Raw genomic sequence first — 17,434 nt, 5'->3', positions numbered from 1 at the left:
AGGGAAGACCCCGTTCTGCAGAGACTCGGCCCAGACGGTGACTAGGTCTGGGCCGAAGACGTCCCAAAACACGCAGTACAACTCCATGGTCAGCCCGTCCATGCCTGGAGACTTATTAGTGGGCATACGACGGAGGGCTTCCGAGAACTCGGCCAGAGTGAGAGGCAACTCTAGCCGGTCTTGGTCGCTCGCGCTGACCGTAGGGAGCTCTTCCCAGAGCACTCTGCAAGTGCCAGGGTCAGTCGGATCTGGGGAGAAAAGACTTGCGTAGAAAGCACGGGCCCTCCCGCACATCTCCACTGGTTCCATGAGGGGGTGCCGTCTTCTGCCAGGAGGCAGGTGACGTGTTTCTTGGCCCCCCTTGTTTTCTCCAGGGCATAGAAGAAGCGGGAGCCACAATCCATCTCCCGAAGGACGCGTATGCGGGATCGAACAAAGGCGCCCCAGGCCCAATGGTCCTCGAGGGCCCGGAGCGCCTCCTGCTTCTCCCGGCACGCTCCGCAGAGGAGCGGGTCCTCGGGGCTGGTGGCCAGACACCTCTCCAGCTCTAAGACCTCCCGTTCCAACTGCTCTATCGCCGCGTTTCTCCGTCGGCTGGTGCCCCGGGTGTAGTCGCAGCAAAAAAGTCTGGCGCGCACCTTCCCCAGGTCCCACCATCACCACGCCGAGGGAAAGGCACGCCGCTGCCCTCGCCAGGCCAGCCGGAATTCCTGGAAGGACGTCACGAAGCCCTCCTCCTCCAACAGGCTGTTATTAAAATGCCAGTAGGCCGGCCCCGGCCTCTCCGCACAGAGGGAGGCTGTCACAGTGGCTAGATGATGGTCAGAAAATGGGGCCAGCCGAATGCTGGAGGAGTGGGCTCATGAGAGATGGAAGTGTGATAAATAAATGCGGTCCAACCGGGAGTGGCTCGACCGATGGGCCTCCACCTGGACAAAGGTGAAAGTGGAAGTGTCATCCGGGTGGTGGTTGCGCCAGATGTCCACTAGGGGGTGATGTTCGACTATCTCCCGGAGGGTGTCCACAGCAGCCGGGCTCTGCTCGGTCCCCGAGCGGTCCTGTTCCTTGAGGGTGGTATTAAAGTCCCCTCCCAGGACCAGGCACTCGTGAGAATCTAAGGTGCTGAGGAAGGCGGACGCCCGCTGGTAGAATTGCAGCCGCTCCGGGCCTGATGTTGGGGCATAGACGTTAACTAGGTTAACCACAAGCGCCTCCATACGGACCCAGAGATGCAGCAGGCGACCCGGCACAGCCTCGGCGACACCTAGCACCTCGGGCCGTAGGTCGGGGGAGAACAGGGTCGCCACTCCAGCCTGTCAAACCGTGGCATGGCTAAAATAGACCCTGTCCCCCCACTCCAGCCGTCAACTGTTTTCGGCGGTCGGGTCCGTATGGGTCTCCTGCAGGAAAACCACAGAGTACCCTCCCTCCCGAAGGAAGGAGAGCACCTGGGACCCCCAGAGAGCCATCCTACTTTCACCCTACAACCCCAGGTGTTCAATGTTGTGATGGTCAGAGGTGTCATGGGGAGGGTCGGGGGGGTCCTCCCTGGCAGGGACGCTCGCATCTCCCAGCGGGCCGTGCAGCAGTCCGTGACCCATCCCGTAGGTGAGTAATTGTTCACGGAAGACGCGGACCCACCAGTAGGCCGCGGCATCCTGCTTCCCCATCCCTTTACCTTCCTCCATGAGGGCCCTTGTGGCCCAGAGGATTTGAGAAAAGTCCCCCCATCGCTGGAGAGCAAGTTGTACCTTGTTGCGGGAGCCACGGACATCCTCTAAACACTTCTGCAGCTCTCCTCACAGTTCATGGGGGGGGGGGGCAGTTTACGGTTTCCCGGTTGTTCCCCAGCGGGGCCCTTGTTGCAGCCCTGTGGTCCACTAAAACGGACAAGCAGGGTGCGGACCCCCGACGGGGTGCCTGATGGGCTGGAGCTTCTAGGCCCACCTCAAGCTCTGGGGTGATAGGGGGTAGTGGAGGGAAAATAGCAGCTCCTAATGGGTCGGGGCAGGAGAACACAAAGGCCACTCCCTGGGGTCATCAGTTGGGAAAGGGAAGGAGACAGTCCCGGGGGCGGCAATGACATTGCAGGAGGTAAACTGGATAGGGGTGGGGCAGGAGCAGGGGCAGGGGCGAGGTTCTGGGTTTCGGGAGGCAAGCAGCTAGATGGTGGTGCCACCCGATCAGGTTCAAGGGGGTGGGGAGGGAGCTCTCAGTGACACTGGGCGCGCGCTCTGTGGTGGATTTAGCGGCCACAGCATCAGCAGGTGGATTATCTTCTGTAGGGCCCCCGCCCGGGAAGGAAGTCAATTGCTCCGCACCAACAGGGGGTGCCCCTGGCGACTCGTGCCCTGGCCGCGTGGCGCCGACTGTCACCTGAGCAGGTTCGGTGGTTGTCAGCAGGGTGCCATCAGCGGCTGGGTCGGTGGAGGAGTCCAGGGGCTTCTCGGAGGTGGGATCGGGAGCAGCAGTTAAGGGGAGGGAGCATGGGGAAAAGAAGGGTGGAGTGAGGTCGCCCAGATAGAGATTTGCTGGCAAAAGGTCGTCCTCCCCCTGGGTGACCAGGGTCAGATCTAAGGCCTTGATCTCCTCAAACATGGAGGAGAGGACACTTTCCGCCGCCCCGGCGTTCTCCCTGCTGGCACCCGCCACGACGGTTGCCTCGGGGTTCATGGGGGCTTCGGGTAGCATCAGGACAGAAGGGGCTTCCTTGAGGGTCTCGGAAGGGAGGGTCTCCCTTGGAGGGGAGATACTACTCTCTGGTGCTGCCACGTCTTTCCCGGCTGACACCGATGGATGGGATGCACTCGTAGGCAAAGTGGAAGGTTCGGCATCGGTGCCTCCCTTCCTGGTCTTCCGGGGGCCTCCGCCTCGGGTAGATGAGGTGGAGCTCGAGCCCTCCGCTTGCCTCACTTCCCCTGGACTAGGGCCCAGCCCTCCATGGCATCATCTGGGGGCTGGTTAGCAGGGGTCGTGTCAGGGGGTAAAGGCGATGGCTCAGGGACTTGGGGGGGGGGAACAGTGGGGCGGCATAAGGGAGGGAGGATTCTCCCTGGGGCAGGCTCTCTCCTATGCCTGGTATCTCTGCCACACCCTCCTCCATAGGCCCCGCTAGATTGTCAGCAGCGAAGGCGGAGCTCTCCCGCTCGTCTGGGTGTTGTAGGGAGGTACCCCTTGGGCCTGAGCGGGAGTAGCGGTGGTCCGAAGAGGAGGGGGGCGGGTTCGGGTACCGGGCGGCCAGGGGCGTTGGCAATGATGGGGCCGATGTCCTGCCAGTTCTCAGGGATCCCAGGTGCCCCTCCTTGCCGGGCTAAGGGGCAGTCTCTCTGGACATGCCCCATCGCCCCGCAGAGGTAGCATCGGGCTTCCCCTGTGGAAAAGTACACCCGGTAACGGGCCCCCTGGTGGGGGACTAGGAAGGACCCTTCGAGTGCCACTCCGTCACGTGCTGCTGACGGCAGTAAAAGTTGCACTTGCTGGTGGAAGGAAAAAATGTGACGGAAGGTGGGGTCCTTGCAGCCCAACGGGAGAGGGCTGATAACAGAAACAGGTTTCCCCAGGGTGGAAAGGGCGGATAGCAAGGCAGCACTGGGGACAAAAGGAGGGACAGAGGTCAGGACCAGGCGGACACCCAGGTCCTCTAGCGGCTCTAGGGGGACAAACACCCCCCACACCGCCAGGCCCCTCTCCACTGCTTCCTGGGCGGCAGCCTCCGATGCTAAGAAGAAAACGACCTTCCCGCACATTTTGGAGGCTGCCACAATGGCCGAGGGCCTCACCACCCTCACCAACGCCCGCATGTAGATCTCCACGTGGGGTGAGGTGGGCACCAGGAGGCATCGGACACCGTGCTTCCTTGTCATGGTGGGAAAGGGGCACCGGCAACTATTGATGGTATTGGAGGCGGTGGGTGGGAGAGATGACGAGGCAGCAGGCGGGGGGACTGCCGCCGCCCGGGCATACATCCTGGGGGCTGAGGGAGGGACATCCCCAGAGCTGGTGGCGATGGCAGCGGGGGAGGACACTGTGGTCGGTGGCAGGGCTGCTGCAGTGGGGGTGGCCCCTGCCATGGAGGACCCGGTGGTTTTAGCGGGGCCCTTCCCCTTCTTCTTGCCCTGGCCTTTCCCGCCAGCTGGGGGGGCTTCCCTAGAGTCTGGGGAGGCGATGGGCATGGCAGCAGCGGAGGTCACCCCGGTGCCCTCCATTGCCGATGCCCCAGCAGGGGCGGTGGCAGGTGATTAACAGGAGTTGGGGTTAGGTAGAAAGGGACAAGCTGTGGGGTGGACAATTTGGAGGGGAGGGGGGCACATGAACCACCGTATGCTTGTCTACAGAGTCCTGTTTGGTTGGCTGGTGCTTCTGGCCCACACGGTGGAATCGGGGCGAGCAGCTGAGTCCAGAGGCAGATGTTAAACAGCCAGCAAAGACGGTGGAGGGGCCAGTGGTGAAGATCGTAGTGTGGGGGTTGGAGGACACAGATGGATCGGGGGGCAGCTCCGTGCCGCAGCCCGTGTCCCTACAAACACAGTTAAGACACGGTCAAGGCCTCCCCCAACGCGAGAACACAGTTAGAAAGTTACTCAGTCTTAGGCCCTCTCCACAGCGATTTCTAGATTCCCCGGGCGGTGTTCCTCAAGTGGATGGCTTTTTCTCTGTCTGTTCCGGGCTTTCTTTTTTGCATTCCAGAAATGCCGGAGCAAGTGATAAGAATCCACTCGATCGGAGATGGGTCCGCAGACAAACAGCACGCAGCTGGGTCTGGATCCTTCCACTCCCCCCCTCCAGGGAAGCGGGCTGGCAGGGCCCCCTCTCTCGGGGGGGGGGGTTTTCAGCTAGAGTGGCAGCAGCATCTGAGAGTGGGGGCCTAACAGCTGGCCGGCAGCCAGCCAGCACTCTAGCAACAGCAGAGAAAGAAAAAAAAAACAACAAAAAGAAAAGAAAGGGGGGAGAGCATCTGGCCTGGTCGGGGGGGAAGCCGAAAGCAGAGGCAAAAAGCAAGGAAAGCCCAGGCCAGAGGGCAGCAGTAGACAAGCAGGCTAAGTATGTCCCTTTTCCCTGGGTAAGAACAATCAGGAACCTTCTGCAGACAATTAAGACAGGCTGATTAGAACACCTGCAGCCAATCAAGAAGCTGCTAGAATCAATTAAGGCAGGCTAATTAGGGCATCTGGGTTTTAAAAAGGAGCTCACTTCAGTTTGTGGTGTGCCTGTGAGGCGCTGAGAGTGAGAATGTGGACTGTTGGAGGACTGAGGCATACAAGCATTATCAGACACCAGGAGGAAGGTCCTATGGTGAGGATAAAGAAGGTGTTGGGAGGAGGCCATGGGGAAGTAGCCCAGGGAGTTGTAGCTGTCACACAGCTGTTCCAGGTGGCACTCTAGACAGCTGCATTCCACAGTGCCCTGGGCTGGAACCCAGAATACAGGACGGGACCGGGTTCCCCCCAAATCCTCCCATCTCCTGGTCAGACACAGGAGTCGTCAACCTGGACTGTGAATTCAGAAAAATGGCCAAGCTGAGGGCTGCCGTGAAGTTCCAAGGCGAACAAATCCGCCAATAAGCGCAAGACCCACCAAGGTAGAGCAGAAACTTTGTCACACTGCATATATCATTTTAACATTAGCATTTAACATTAATAACAAATTTTAAATTTGAATGCAGGGGTAATGTTATCCTTATTTTATGAGTAAAGGGCAACAGAACTGTACTTAGCATGCCCCAATTGAGAGGTCACCTAAACAGAATCTCACTTGCTAAGTGGGGGTTAGAGATGCCAAACAAATGCCAGTGAAAGAAAGAGGGGGTGAAAAGGGATGCTCCTATCTGGTGGTATGGACTCTGCTTAAAGAGTCTCAGACCAGGTCTATACTACACATCTTTATCGGTATAACTACATTGCTCAGGAATGTGAAAAATCCACATAGTGACATAGTTATACCAACGTAACTCGCTATGTAGATAGCACTCGGTCAATGGGAGACCTTGTCCCATTGACATACCTCCACCTCTCAGGTAGGTGGAGCAACTCCATTGACGGGAGAAGCTGCACTGCTGTATGTGAAGACAAGCCCTCAGATACCATTTGACCTTCTCCTCACCAGTGTTTGAAGACATCTGTTTAGATTGATTAGAGATGAATCACTGATGAGCAGGTCTACGGCCTAAGCCTGAGACCTGGTGTGGGAACAGAGGTTAGCTTAAATAAGGTATTTTATACACACCATCACCTAATGTCCAAACAGTATAATACAGTTTTTAGCATTGTATTACAACAGTGGTGGCAGAGAATGAAGTGGCAGAGATAACAGAAGTAATAAGCCAGTTGCTGAGGCACATGGGAGCAGCAGAAATGTCACTTGATGCCTGCCCCCTCTTTCAGAGAAGGGAGGTGAACCCAACATGAGGGCAGTTCTGAACTCTGGGTCTTTGCTGACCAAGGACAACCAACTGTGAGTGGAGTGCCATGGAGGGAAAGGGGAGTGGTATGTAAAAGGGACATTCATTCATCAGACTTTCACACCACGATGTGGGAAACTGAGGCAAAGGACACTACCCAACATACTGTGTGGTGAGTGTTTGCTTATGGTTACATGCATGATGCTTTCGAATCATAGTTATGGTGCTTTTGCAAATAAGGGTTCTTTTTCAATAAGTTTTTTTATACACAGACTCAGTGCTTGTGCGCCGGGAAGTATTGCCTCTTAGAGGTGCCCAGGCATGGTGTTTAGTTTTCCCACATTACTAGGTAGGATCTTGAGTCAGTTATTAAGAGGCAAGTCCTAGGTACTGAATCCAGCTCTTGTTGCTGCCAACCAACTGGCAGAAGAGTAACATCCATTAAAATTTTAAAACCCCACTAGGATGTTTTACAAAACCTGTCCTGTGAGGAAAGTGTTTATAACCCTAGTTTGTGAGGGTAGCATGAGAATAAATAAAGTAATTTTTATAAAGTAAATGTTAAATGTGCTCATTTTTATCATTATTGCACCCTTAAAACAGAGTGGATATCCGAACTGCAAGAAAAGCCAGGCTTGTGAATAGGTAGAAGAGCGAGACGCTGATTTTCAGAGGTGCTGAGCTCCCACAACTTGCATAGGAGGGCACTGGGAGCTGCAAGTACTCAATGCCTCTACAAATCAGGCCTAAAAGCATGGAGATGTGTGAATGGAGCCCTCCCAAAGGCAGCCAGAGATTGAAGGATTTGCCCCCAGAGAATGCGTGAGTGAGAACTCAGAACAAACCTGTAAAGTACCAGTAAAAGAATACTTGATACAGAATATACATAGTAAACAGGTATATTTGCAACAGAATGATTTTTTTGAAAGAATATTTTACTCATACCTTTCAAAGGAGGAACAGAAATAGGCAGTTGGAGTTACAGGAAGTTTAAATGTGATTTCTTAAATGGGTAACTTATTAAGAACAGATATTGCTTTCTATTGTTTTTTAACTTTGGAATTATGTAAAGTGTGGCACTTTATATAAAGCATGTTCTATATTACATATAGTCACAGTCACAATTCATAGATGTCTTCACTTCACTAGAAGAGTAGGCAATTTTATTGTTTCCATCTTAGAATTCCTGCAAAAGAGTTTTGGTGAGTTTTAAAGAGAATGGGAGTTGGAACAGGCCCAATGAATACAAGTAGCAGCACTCAGAGGATGCATAGTTATCATTTGAAGCTAGTCTCAAATCTCTCAGTCCTGTGATCAGTGTGTTACATGAGGGTTGGGCTACTGATCAGATATCTGGTCTCCTCTTACAACTTTAACCTGATCTTCTGCACATAGTGCAGAATTTCATTTGAGCTTCTGGGAATCCATTCTATTACACAGAAAATAATTTCCCTTGATTCTATAACCTTAGTGAGAGTTGTAGCAAACTGGCAGTTCTCTCCTGCCTCAGACTCTTTTTGCCCAAAGAGAATAGTTTTTAGATGCTGCTGCTGCAGTTCCTCCCTGAAGTTGTATCTTGCTTCCACATCAACCAGGATATAGCTCTACCCAGTTTCTTTTCCAATCTTAAGCCAGAAAAAAGAAAAGCTCCCATTCCCTCAACATGCAGAACAGAGAAATGCCCTTCTGTAGTCTTTGTATACTCTGCTAGGGGCAAAATTCAAAGCATTAACAAAGAATTCTTCCATCTATCTAATGACAGGTTTCAGAGTAGCAGCCGTGTTATTCTGTATTCACAAAAAAAAGAGTACTTGTGATACCTTAGAGACTAACCGATTTATTTGGTGCCACAAGTACTCCTTTTCTTTATCCATCTATCTACTGCATCTCACTAGTTATGGAAAAACCTCTTCTGTCACTATAAAAGTGTCTGCATTACAGCACTGCTGCAGCACTGCATATGTAGTGCTTGTAGGGTAGACAGATCCACAGTCAGGCCAAAGTGAAAAGGAATTGGAGAGAAAAGGCAGAGAGCAAAAGGAGAAACCACCAGGGGAAAAATGATAGAAATGGATAGAGAAAAAGAAAGATCACTCCAAACTACACTGAATCTGAATCACTCCAAACTACATCTGAATTTCTGCCTCACGCATCTTTTAAGGCGTTCCATTGTCCCACCTTGGGGGTGGTGTGAAGCCACAGGGGGTAGCTCCAGCAGAGGATCCAGATAACCAAACCCGTTCAGCAAATGCAACATAAATTTGTTAGTCTCTAAGGTGCCACAAGTATTCCTCATTCTTTTAGCCAGATACTCTGGCCATTACAGAAGAGTTGAGAATCATGACCATACCCCTTTGGGTTGCTAGTGCCAATGAGGGTGATAGGAGGAACTGCAATTGTCCCCAGAGCCTGTGTGAAGAAGAGCAAGGTGTGGAGTCTTCTTGTGCACTCTCCTCCATAAGCACCCAAACAACGGCTGGGCACATTGACCCTAAAACTTTTTCTCTATTGAAAGAACGAGGAGTACTTGTGACAAGCACTCCTACTTCTTTTTGCTGATACAGACTAACACGGCTACCACTCTGAAACCTTTTTCTCTGTTGAGTACATTCTTAACTTTGATAGTAATTAGTTCTGCTGCTGGGTAAATGGGGGTCAGAGGCAATTTTTTTTGTAGTGGTGTATTTATATCACATGGCTATAGATTTGGAGTTACCAACACAACTATCATGCATCCAACGAAGTGGGTATTCACCCACGAAAGCTCATGCGCCAATACGTCTGTTAGTCTATAAGGTGCCACAGGACTCTTTGCCGCTTTTACAGATCCAGACTAACATGGCTACCCCTCTGAAGCTTAATTATCATAATAGATGCCTGCGGGTCATTCCTACAGCCCCTTACAGAGAGTGACCAGTAGCATAACCTGACTGGCTAACTCATTGCAGTTTTGTTGTAGCTGTGTGTGTCAGTCCCAGGATCTCTCTAATGGACACAGATACAACACTCCACCTTGTCTCTCTAACTCACTGGAGGCAGATTAGTGAGTGCTAAAATCCTAATCACCAGACAAGGATGGCTGGCAATATGCCTGCAGTGATTTGCAAAGAACAGGCTATGGCATACCTACTGTCATTGAAACAAACCAATATAGTTCAGAGGATTTAAAAACATCTAGGGTGAAGATGGGGATAGTAACATTTGGGGGGAAAGAGAAGAAAAATCCTACTTTATTCAGTAGTCACACCAAGAGGGAAAAAATGTCAGCAGTGGTGACCTTTCTACGGTATGGCCTACGTTCTCAAAAATGTCTGCCCTTCCACTTTGGGTGCCTAAATTTAAGATATCTTGAGCCAGATGTGATATCCACAGTTCCCATTAAAGTCAACTGTTTATGGAGGGTCTTGGTACTGCTGCAGAACAGGCCATAGGCATCTCAAATTGGGCCCCCAAATATTGAAGCACCCAAACATAGTGGATTCACTTGAAAATACCTGCCAAGACATCCTCCTAAGAAGAAAACAAACAGATTGAGGGAATGAGCAGCAAACCCTCAAAACAGGAAATTGATCAACATAACTACAACCAGTTAAATCTGATCATAACAACGCAAAGAACAATTACCGTTAACAGGGCACTGGCATGCTTAAAAGAAGAGTGAAATTAACCCTTACAATGGGTATACTCATCCTCACCATTCAGCACTGAGATAGCAAGGATGAACATATTTGCAAAATGAAGAGTTGCTCAACATCATTAAGGATTGCAGAAGATTGTAAGACAATACTATTGTCTTACAATCTATTTAACCCTTAATGTTTTATTCTTTGGCAATGGTATACAGTGGAAATACTGGTAGTCTCTTCTACTGATATAAAAAAGCAAAATTTTTCTCAATTACTTGTACGTGGAATTCACCCTGACTTATTTATTGCTAGACAAATACTATATTAAAATTAAAAGTGAGAGCATGTGTGTCAATAATTTAAAGTAAAATACATTATTAGGATGTAATGATCAAAACTACTGTTATAAATCCAGGAAATCCAGAGTTAAGGTTAAATTTAAAATAAATCCACACAAGCTACGGTATAGAAATGCTCAGTTAGGGCACCTAAACTGTCTTATTTTTGTCCTATAAAAGTGATGCCATGTAATAACCATTTTGATTGTTAATGCAAATAAACAATCATATGCATTGTTATTATTAGAGAATATTATTTTTCAGACTGAAGAAACTTTGTTATTAAGAATAATAGAAAAAAACTACCATTATTCCTATGCATGAGATAAAGGTGAATTTTAACTATATGAAATGTTTGAAGAGTATGTGTGATCTCACTACTGAGATCACTTGAGACTATAAAAAGATTTCATACCTAATGCTAAATTTCTTAAAATATTGATTTCTGGCTGAGTAAAGTGAGGTCTTACACTAGTTGGCATTTCTCTGGCTGTCATATGGTGACTTAACACTGCACGAAATTATCCCGAAGTGTACCATGGCCTCACCCACTCCCTCTGCACCTTTGTAAGGGATGGTGCAGTGTATATACAATTCCTTCTAGTGGTCTCACTGTGGCAGTGAAACTCTGCACCACCCATAGCATAGACCAATTTATTTTTTTAATGTTTCCAGAAAAATACGCAATCATTACACTTGTTTAAATCGGTTACTTCAATTGAACAAAGGAATACCTAGCGTCATACTGTCTTTATACAGTATAGCCATAAAACTGAAAGTAAGGAGTAATGAAACAGCAGATACTAACAAACAAAAGAGTAATTAGCAAATGAATGCTATTGCCTACTCAAGTCAGAAACCATTTAGCTCCAATGATCTGTTCTGCCACCAGAACATCAACCTGTTTTAAAAAAAAGATTGGCTAATTCAGAATCATAAGAAATGCAAATGAAAGAATGAAAACACTGAGAGCTCTGATCTGGAAACTACAGGAACTTGCAACTACTGAAAACAGATCAGGGGCCTTTTGCGTCAAGTATTTTAACCTCACCATTGAAAAACATACATACTATGCATCAGATTTGATTGACAATACCAAGAGCCTCTTCTGCATTGCTCTGTGTAGTGATTTAAGCCTGTGCAAAGTGAGTTCAAAATTCCTTTGAGCTCATTTTGCACAAGTGTAAATGACTATACAAGGCAGATGGCAGTGGAGAATCAGGCTGAACATCTATTGTATAATTGTATATTGTATAATTAGTGGGGGAAGCAAAAGTGGATGGGAATCTGGGAGGCAGTGACCATGAGTTGGTTGAGTTCAGGATCCTGACGCAGGGAACAAAGGTAAGCAGCAGGATACGGACCCTGGACTTCAGGAAAGCAGACTTCGACTCCCTCAGGGAACGGATGGCCAGGATCCCCTGGGGGACTAACTTGAAGGGGAAAGGAGTCCAGGAGAGCTGGCTGTATTTCAAGGAATCCCTGTTGAGGTTACAGGGACAAACCATCCCGATGAGTCGAAAGAATAGTAAATATGGCAGGCGACCAACTTGGCTTAATGGTGAAATCCTAGCGGATCTTAAACATAAAAAAGAAGCTTACAAGAAGTGGAAGGTTGGACATATGACCAGGGAAGAGTATAAAAATATTGCTCGGGCATGTAGGAATGTTATCAGGAGGGCCAAATCGCACCTGGAGCTGCAGCTAGCCAGAGATGTCAAGAGTAACAAGAAGGGTTTCTTCAGGTATGTTGGCAACAAGAAGAAAGCCAAGGAATGTGTGGGCCCCTTACTGAATGAGGGAGGCAACCTAGTGACAGAGGATGTGGAAAAAGCTAATGTACTCAATGCTTTTTTTGCCTCTGTTTTCACTAACAAGGTCAGCTCCCAGACTGCTGCGCTGGGCATCACAAAATGCGGAAGAGATGGCCAGCCCTCTGTGGAGATAGAGGCGGTTAGGGACTATTTAGAAAAGCTGGACGTGCACAAGTCCATGGGGCCGGACGAGTTGCATCCGAGAGTGCTGAAGGAATTGGCGGCTGTGATTGCAGAGCCACTGGCCATTATCTTTGAAAACTCGTGGCGAACCGGGGGAGTCCCGGATGACTGGAAAAAGGCTAATGTAGTGCCAATCTTTAAAAAAGGGAAGAAGGAAGATCCTGGGAACTACAGGCCAGTCAGCCTCACCTCAGTCCCTGGAAAAATCATGGAGCAGGTCCTCAAAGAATCAATCCTGAAGCACTTGCATGAGAGGAAAGTGATCAGGAACAGCCAGCATGGATTCACCAAGGGAAGGTCATGCCTGACTAATCTAATCGCCTTTTATGATGAGATTACTGGTTCTGTGGATGAAGGGAAAGCAGTGGATGTATTGTTTCTTGACTTTAGCAAAGCTTTTGACACGGTCTCCCATAGTATTCTTGTCAGCAAGTTAAGGAAGTATGGGCTGGATGAATGCACCATAAGGTGGGTAGAAAGCTGGCTAAATTGTCGGGCTCAACGGGTAGTGATCAATGGCTCCATGTCTAGTTGGCAGCCGGTATCAAGTGGAGTGCCCCAGGGGTCGGTCCTGGGGCCGGTTTTATTCAATATCTTCATAAATGATCTGGAGGATGGTGTGGATTGCACTCTCAGCAAATTTGCGGATGATACTAAACTGGGAGGAGTGGTAGATACGCTGGAGGGGAGGGATAGGATACAGAAGGACCTAGACCAATTGGAAGATTGGGCCAAAAGGAATCTGATGAGGTTCAATAAGGATAAGTGCAGGGTCCTGCACTTAGGACGGAAGAACCCAATGCACAGCTACAGACTAGGGACCGAATGGCTAGGCAGCAGTTCTGCGGAAAAGGACCTAGGGGTGAAAGTGGACGAGAAGCTGGATATGAGTCAGCAGTGTGCCCTTGTTGCCAAGAAGGCCAATGGCATTTTGGGATGTATAAGTAGGGGCATAGCGAGCAGATCGAGGGACGTGATCGTTCCCCTCTATTCGACATTGGTGAGGCCTCATCTGGAGTACTGTGTCCAGTTTTGGGCCCCACACTTCAAGAAGGATGTGGATAAATTGGAGAGAGTCCAGCGAAGGGCAACAAAAATGATTAGGGGACTGGAACACATGAGTTATGAGGAGAGGCTGAGGGAGCTGGGATTGTTTAGCCTGCAGAAGAGAAGAATGAGGGGGGATTTTATAGCTGCTTTCAACTACCTGAAAGGGGGTTCCAAAGAGGATGGCTCTAGACTGTTCTCAATGGTAGCAGATGACAGAACGAGGAGTAATGGTCTCAAGTTGCAGTGGGGGAGGTTTAGATTGGATATTAGGAAAAACTTTTTCACTAAGAGGGTGGTGAAACACTGGAATGCGTTACCTAGGGAGGTGGTAGAATCTCCTTCCTTAGAGGTTTTTAAGGTCAGGCTTGACAAAGCCCTGGCTGGGATGATTTAACTGGGAATTGGTCCTGCTTTGAGCAGGGGGTTGGACTAGATGACCTTCTGGGGTCCCTTCCAACCCTGATATTCTATGATTCTATGATTCTATGTATAGAGAAATGGAAGGATTTGCTTGTATGGTATAAGCTAAAAAAACCAGACTTTTCTTTTTAACATAAAATTTGTTGCATTCATTTATTAGGCAAATGGATTATATATTATCTAATCTACATTAGAGAAATTTGCACCAGTGTTAACTACACCTATGTAGACATATTACACAGCTGTGAAGTGAGGCTTCCATTGGTGCAGTTTACTCACATACCCAGATTACAGCCAAACTATACAGATATAATTAACACTGGCGCAAATTTCTCTAATATAGACCAGGCCTATGATTTGAATAAGTGCATACAACATTTTTGTTATAAGAAGTATCTCTCTATCTTCTTGAGCTTATCTTATGAAAGTAAAAATCCTTTCACCAAATCTTATACTGACAGAAGAGGGGGGAAAAAAACAAATGTAAGAATCACATTGACTGTAATGATCTTGTACATTTTAATACGTGCAGTATAAAAATGTGATTCTCTTGCTGTCAAGGTTCCTCCCCCACTCTGAACTCTAGGGTACAGATGTGGGGACCTGCATGAAAAACCTCCTAAGCTTATCTTTACCAGCTTAGGTCAAAACTTCCCCAAGGTACAAAATATTACACCTTGGACAGGCCGCTACCACCACCAAACTAATACTGGTTACTGGGGAAGAGCTGTTTGGACGCGTCCTTCCCCCCAAAATACTTCCCAAAACCTTGCACCCCACTTCCTGGACAAGGTTTGGTAAAAAGCCTCACCAATTTGTCTAGGTGACTACAGACCCAGACCCTTGGATCTTAACAATAATGAACAATCCTCCCAACACTTGCACCCCCCCTTTCCTGGGAAATGTTGGATAAAAAGCCTCACCAATTTGCATAGGTGACCACAAACCCAAACCCTTGGATCTGAGAACAATGAAAAAGCATTCAGTGTTTTACAAGAAGACTTTTAATAAAAAATAGAAGTAAATAGAAATAAAGAAATTCCCCCTGTAAAATCAGGATGGTATATATCTTACAGGGTAATTAGATTAAAAAACATAGAGAACCCCTCTAGGCAAAACCTTAAGTTACAAAAAAGATACACAGACAGAAATAGTTATTCTATTCAGCACAATTCTTTTCTCAGCCATTTAAAGAAATCATAATCTAACACATACCTAGCTAGATTACTTACTAAAAGTTCTAAGACTCCATTCCTGTTCTGTCCCCGGCCAAGACAACTACAGACAGACACAGCCCCTTTGTTTCTCTCCCTCCTCCCAGCTTTTGAAAGTATCTTGTCTCCTCATTGGTCATTTTGGTCAGGTGCCAGCGAGGTTACCTTTAGCTTCTTAACCCTTTACAGGTGAGAGGAGCTTTCCCCTGGCCAGGAGGGATTTCAAAGGGGTTTACCCTTCCCTTTATATTTATGACACTTGCATATCAATCTAGGTCTATGTCTGCAACTTACTAGTGTAACTGAGCACAGAATTTGCCCCCAAGAGTAGGTAGGCAATTTATTTGTAGAATTCCACTTACTGGTAAAAAGAAAAGGAGTACTTGTGGCACCTTTAGAGACTAACCAATTTATTTGAGCATAAGCTTTCGTGAGCTACAGCTCACTTCATCACGAAAGCTTATGCTCAAATAAATTGGTTAGTCTCTAAGGTGCCACAAGTACTCCTTTTCTTTTTGCGAATACAGACTAACACGGCTGTTACTCTGAAACTTACTGGTAAGTAACCTAGTTTTCCCACTTCAGTGTTTTCCTGTAGGAATCACCAGTGTGTTTCATCTCTCAAAAAATAATATTGTTTGGGAGTTTTATATTTCCATGTAATATTGTACAAAACTGAAGACACAAGAAAAGAGATGAGGAAATTCTATGTGTAAATACACAGATTGGGAGCATGGCAGTTATGTTAGGGTTGCATTCAGACTTCCATTTTAAGTCCTACTTTCTACTCAGCTGTAATAATTTTAAATTTGGAAGAAATTATTTGACTGAAAACATGCTATTAATATATGCTAGGAGATCTTGAAAATTACAAACAAACCCTTTCAGGTGGTACTTAATCCAAATTTAGCTATATTAAAATTTTACAACAGTGTCATGTTCCTTTGGCCACTTTTTTCTCAGCACAGGAAATGTTTAAGAACTCCAAATTTCATACTCGTAGGCAGGGCTCTATACACTTGATCATAGGGTAGTTTTCATAGAAAAGTCATTAAAAAGTTATTAATCTTCATCTTTATGGACAGGACCCCTCCAGCCACTTTGAAATTAAAGCTTTAATTGTTGAGTGATTAAAGCTTTAATCACCTGATGATTAAAAGAAAGGGAGTACTTGTGGCACCTTAGACTAATTTATTTGAGCATAAGCTTTCGTGAGCTACAGCTCACTTCATCGGATGCATATTCCACAGTATGCATCCGATGAAGTGAGCTGTAGCTCACGAAAGCTTATGCTCAAATAAATTCGTTAGTCTCTAAGGTGCCACAAGTACTCCTTTTCTTTTTGCGAATACAGACTAACACAGCTGTTACTCTGAAACCTGATGATTAAAGTTACCATTACTAAGCAATTAGCACTTAAAACTTTAAGTGCTAACTACTTAACTGCTAAATGCATTTCAAGTGAAGATGTACCATTAAACACATCTGTAAAAACTCCCACGAACATTAAAAGCTATAGAAATACAAAGTTAAGAGTTATATAAACTAGTGGTTCTCAACCTTTTTTGGACCAGGATCCATTTGTAAACATAGATGGTGAGGCCTGACCAGTGAATAGCTTAAGTAGAAAATATGCAACTGTTTTGGCCCCAACATCCTTATTACCCATTACACAGCAGCATCATCCCCTCCTACCTGCTGCTTTGTATACGCAGCCTTAGCCCTGTCACGAACCTTGCAATTGCTGTAACCTCTCCCATGGTTTACTTCCTCACCCATGGTTTGGTGCTCTGTGCATCCTCCCCAGGAGCAGGGTACCAGACCGCAGCAGAACACAGACCCAGAGCCTCCACCTCTGCATCCAGTTCTCTGTGGGGTACTGAGCCCAGCTGTCCCTGAGCTGTCCAACTTTACCAACTTTTCTGGAAAGGCCAAACGTGGTGTGCCAACCCCCCAGCTTCGTAGCACGCCTTGCTCAGCCCCCAAGAGAGCCCAGTGATTCTGCTAGCATGGGCAGTTCCGGCCCCACCACAAGCACCCAGTGTGCAAGGTGAAGTTTGCATGGGCACATGCAGGGTGCCAGAGGGCCAGGTGCAGTGGCTGCAAAGGCGCCCTGCACAGACTCTCCCCTTTACACAGCTCCTCTGGGACTCTAGCCCTTCAGGACTTTGCTTTTCAAGGCAGGAATAATCCCCCTTCCTACCCTGAAGTGCTTACCAGCTGCCCCAGGTCAGGAAGGAGCTGCTTGGGGGCAGCCCCCCTCTCAGAGTTGCTGCAGCCCAAGGCCAGGTGATGAACCCAGAGTGCTGAAAGTTGCCCAGCAGCATTTGTGGGACAGTGCTGGGGCTGGGCAGAAAACCTTGGCAGCTCCCTCTTGCCTGTGCTTGCCTTC

Source organism: Lepidochelys kempii, chromosome 4 (assembly GCF_965140265.1).
Source record: "Lepidochelys kempii isolate rLepKem1 chromosome 4, rLepKem1.hap2, whole genome shotgun sequence".
In the NCBI taxonomy this organism is placed as follows: domain Eukaryota; kingdom Metazoa; phylum Chordata; order Testudines; family Cheloniidae; genus Lepidochelys; species Lepidochelys kempii.
The sequence above is the reverse complement of the archived record's forward strand: the minus strand, read 5'-3'. Positions refer to the sequence as shown.